Source organism: Hyposmocoma kahamanoa, unplaced genomic scaffold, assembly GCF_003589595.1.
Source record: "Hyposmocoma kahamanoa isolate Upper Pololo Valley unplaced genomic scaffold, ASM358959v1 63, whole genome shotgun sequence".
Taxonomy (NCBI): Eukaryota; Metazoa; Arthropoda; class Insecta; order Lepidoptera; family Cosmopterigidae; genus Hyposmocoma; species Hyposmocoma kahamanoa.
In genome coordinates, this window is record NW_020653851.1 from 17171505 (window position 1) to 17176666 (window position 5162).

The 5162-nt window shown below is 33.7% G+C and overlaps 2 non-coding genes across 2 annotated transcripts; one reads left to right on the forward strand and one right to left on the reverse strand.

Moving 5' to 3' along the window:
- Positions 1 to 231: 231 nt before the first annotated feature.
- Trnas-aga lies at positions 232 to 313 on the reverse strand. Its single transcript has one exon. It is a non-coding gene; the product is annotated as a tRNA-Ser (tRNA).
- A 780-nt stretch (positions 314 to 1093) lies between these two features.
- Trnat-agu lies at positions 1094 to 1167 on the forward strand. Its single transcript has one exon. It is a non-coding gene; the product is annotated as a tRNA-Thr (tRNA).
- Positions 1168 to 5162: the final 3995 nt, after the last annotated feature.

The window sequence follows — 5162 nt, forward strand, 5'->3', positions numbered from 1 at the left end:
GGAAATAAAATTGCCGGCAGACCCATGCATGTCCCAGAGACATCCGTTTTTTTATGGGTCAGCATCAGACAAAACGTTAAACATTGAAATATGCCGTACAAAGCAATAAAAACTCCCCAATTTATCAATGATGGGTTACGATCGCAATAACGAGTGTTTGATAAAAATAAATGACGCAATAATCATGATTTACTCGGCAATTAACGTCATTTAAAAAAATTCAAAAAATCTCGCAGTCGGTAGGATTCGAACCTACGCTCCCAGAGGGAATCTGATTTCTAGTCAGACGCCTTAACCGCTCGGCCACGACTGCGATGAGAAACTCGACGAAATTGAATACTTCGAGCTGATTAAATTTGTACAGTCAACAACACGCTATGTTAAAACACACAATGTGGACTCATGTTATCTTAGTTAAATTTAAATCTTAAATGTAAAGCTTAGCGTGACTGTGTACTTCGTTTATTTCATATATACGTAGTAAATTATTGCTTTCATATTTCTTTTACATTTATTAGTAAGTTGACCGCCATGCCCACTTTTAAGTTGTATGTGAATCGATAACCGTCATTGGTCACGGAACTTGTTTTAGCTACCGCCCATTCCTCCCACGCGATCGGATAACATGTCCTCGTTTTTCAGCACTAATTAAACTCAAATAAATAAATAAGTAAATGCCTAAATAAATAAGTTCTTATGTTTACATTACGTATTTCAAAGTTATCTTTGATTTACACACACACATATTACGGCACCTAATTTAGAAAAGCAAAAACAATTCGGTGTATTAATTTCATGATTAATAGACGAAACTTATTAAAAATAATTAGAATTTCTCCTTTGCTGTAAGAAGTAGATAAGTAAGGATGTTTTTGTTTATCCGTTGATAAAAACATAATGAGTAAATCATGTAAAATAGTATTTTTATAGTAACCACACTAATTACAAACACCTAGTAAAATCACTGAAATAAAATCATTGCACTTAAAGTTTTTCTTTTAAATAAAAGTTATCCCTAGTTCTGACGTCAACTGTACAATCTATGTGAGCGCTTACGTATGTTTTAACCCACTATTTCGTCACTCCTCGCAGCGGCGCCGTGGCTTAGTTGGTTAAAGCGCCTGTCTAGTAAACAGGAGATCGCGAGTTCGAATCTCGCCGGGGCCTTCAAAGTGTGTTGTTTGTTTTTTATCCGTATGTAAAGTTTATTTTTGTTCTTTTTTTTTGTTTTTATATTGCAGATTTTATATTGCAGAGGCGACCGTGGCAGTCAATATTCCAGTGACTGATTACCAAATTATTATGAACTACATTCTCTACTGAGCTAATTTAAAACTAATTTAAACGCAAATTTGTGTTTGCTGGTGGTCATACTCGTGAATTTTTATGTGTATGAAACAAACGAACAAGCATTAAGCGAATTTAAATTTAATTTTTGTTATTGTTATCAAAAGTGTGGGCACACCTTGTTAAAACTCATCGCAGAGTTACCTACTGTTCTCACTAATAAGCACCGTTGATATAATCTATTTTCTATTTTTATAGAATATATTTTGCTGTCTCTATCAATCGCACAAATAATTTTTACATAATGTATGATAAAATAACGACAATTATATATATTTTACTATGCCATTGGAAGGTTTGCTGGGACATAGGCATAGCACAGGTTTTCCTTTTTAAATACCAGCTGTCATAAAATCATATTAACATGATCTGGTTGGTCTATTGAATGTTTCTAAGGAAAATATTGGGGATAAAGTAATATTGTGTTCAGTGTTCAACCATTTCATTTTAAAATTAAAATTCTTCCATTTTATCCTCGTTGTTTTTTATTGATAGAGAAATAGATTATTTTGATACAGTATTTTGTCATGCAATTAAAAATAAAATATGACGGTAAAACTTTCTTTGTTAGACCTATCTAATTGAGTAGTTCACTACAAGTCCCATAATAGTTAAACACAGAAAACGTATCTACTGGATGACGATCCGAGGGCGTCAATCATGTACTTATGTACATGATTGACGTACATGTACAGAGCAGGCCAAAGAAATAACCATTAACAATAGGAATTTTTGTTAGCTGTAGCGCAGGCTGGATAGATTATAATATTATTATTTTGTATTTAGAACTGTGTAAAAAAGAGGATTGTTGTCAAAGGAACATCGGGAAGTTCTGGACGAATCTTCTAGCTGAACGCACACAGTAAATCTTTAATTATAATTATATTCCGATAGATGTTCAAGCCCGAAGTGACGTCTTAGCAGCATACACGATGGAGATTGTTATTTGGAAATGTTGTTAATCTTGATGTTTATAATGAGATATATACAACGTTTATTAAATAAATACTTTGTTTGTCTATATGTAGGTTAGGTAGGGTTATAGCTTAAATAAATAACTAGGGATGTAGTTTAAATAAATAACTAGGATGGTTAATAAGAAAATACATTTATTCTCACTAGTTCGATTCATTAGTTCGATCGTCGAACTAGTGAGAATTTTTTTTCTCACTAGTTCGACCGTCGAACTAGTGAGAGTATTTGTTCTCACTTGTTCGATTTCTTAGTTCGATTATATAAATTGTTTGCTTAGGGCGTGATTATAGTCTGACCTTTTTGATAGGTTTTTGGCAGATTAAAGTCATAGCCTCCTTGGTAGTTTGGTCTTTAGTAGTGTAACAGCTACCGAGCAGTATATGGCTAGCCGATAGTAAAGGCTGCAGCCCGATTCAGAACTCTTCGATATTTTAACCGAATCGTTCGATGGGATATCGTTCTCGAATCGAAAGCTTTCCGAGCTATTCAGAACATTCGAGTTAAACGTTCGATTCGGATTCATATACGATATCATTATCTATTTATATGGTCTGTGTCGTTATCCAACAGCGTTTACGGAGTTAGTCGGTGAAATAGATTATAAGAAAAATGAAAATCCTTTTACATACATTTTTAAGACTTCAAAGTCCTAAAATATAGGAACTCATTAGTCTTGCATTAAAATATAATAAAAGTAGAAATGTTTATTTTAAATAATAAGATATTTCCATATCACTGTTTTGCTTATCCAACAGGACGTTCAGTGACTTTCATTCAATATCTGTGTTCTGCATAATTGTGTTCTGAGTTGTCTTTACCGATCGGGAAGTTCGTGTAATCGTACGGGTGTGACGTCATTTCGGTTCGGCTTCGAATACGACAGTTTGACGTTCGATTCGGGTGTTGTGAATAAAAATGAAAATAAATCGTACGATATCAAATCGAATCGGTCGACAACTGAGTTATCGTAAGGTTTTGAATCGACCCCCTGATCACATATCGTCGCTTAGCAAACAAGTTAGCATAAGTAATTTCAAGTAATTTTATAGGAGCGTGAAAAACATGCATATATTATTGTATATAAGGTTTTTATAAAAAAAAACTTTACCTGTTATCAGTAATAAATTAAAATTAACGTTACTATGATTACTAACAATAGATAAAAAAATATTTTTTACAATTATATGTGCAGGTTTTTTACGCTCCTATAAAATTACTAGAAATTAGTCAAGCGGTGTTGTTTGCTAAGCGACGTTATGTAAATTTGCATATCATAGGTAGGGCACTATGTTACAGTGAGATCCCCTATGTTACAGAGAGAGAGTAAGATTATATTCCTCGTTTAAATATTAAATAGTACCTCTCACTGCGTTACAACCGCGGCTATGCTCCGATAGTACCTACCAAAAATAGTAGTTTGACTTAGAATGTGATTTCAGTATTGCGATTGTTACTATATTACTCTCGTGCGAGAGAGCTCAGTTCTCAAAGTGATAGGGGAGAGGTTGCACTCTGATCTGCTGCTACGTTCACCGAACTTCACGTCCTGGGAGCTCGGTGATCTTAGCAAGTCTCGTGTAGTATCTGACCGTTAATTAAATTAATTTTATTTTTATCTATAACTTTTCTACTAACAACAGAATAAGATAAATTTATAAGTATAGGTAGGTAGGTATACTAACAATACGGACTGTAAATTGTCTGCAATAAATGATTTAATGTAAATAATATATTAGTAGCAGTAGAGCTCCTTTCAAAAGAATTCGTCCAGGGAAGTACTGCCACCTTGCCTATTTCTGCTGCCAAGCAGTAATGTGAAAATTACTGCGTTCCGTTTTGGAAGGGTAAGGGTGTTGCTGATGAAATTACAGGCACATAGGACTTGTTAACATATGTCAGTGACGGGCGCAGTGGCAGTGCCCCTCAGATCTTTGCGATTTAAAGCTCTCACTGGCACTGCAACGGTTATGCATAGCGTGTCGCTTACCTCTAGGAGTAGGTACGACTTGTTCGTTCCGTCACTTAGTATAATAAACTGTTCTAATATGAAGTTAATTGACTATCACGATGTTTTACTACCAAGATATTCAATTATTTTTTGTAAATTTACTACACTTGTTTATTATTAGTATTAATACAAAGATCGAACACAGAGAAAAATTCGTTCAAAACTGTAGCAGAAAACTAAGCGCACGCAAAATCACATGTAAATTTAAAACAGCGGACCTTTCCGTACAAAAAATAAAATTCATATTTCAATATAGTCACTCGTATATTCACATTTTCATCTCTTATAGACGTATATTTACACATGTACAATTGTAAAAACAACAGCCCCATTTACACGATTAAACTACGTTACATAAAACATTTCAGAAAGAAAAGTAGGAAAATTCGTATAAGGTCGATTCCATAAACCTTTGTAAATGCTCGATATTGTTCGTTATGAGTACAAATTGTGCTGTTAATTGCTACAAACACTGTAATGAGGAAACCTACTTCATTTTTGTACTACTCGGTAATTCGAATATTACTTTTAAAAGAATAGTTTGATAATTAATATATCCTCTGTTCGGTGTTTAGATTAATTTAACATTTAACGATTTAACGGCTTAACAAATCGACCTTATATTCTTTCACAAATTAAATTGTCTTTAAGAAGAGTTTATTCTGAAATGCTTTTATATGGGACGTCATTAGCACGATTCAGTTCAAAGCGTTAAGGTCAGACCTCACTTGTTAGCACGCTTGATGCTAAAGTGTGCTGAGAATATCCCATATAGGTCACACGTTTAACCCGTTCATGAATAGTAACAGCGTAATCCGTAAAAAAAATTTTA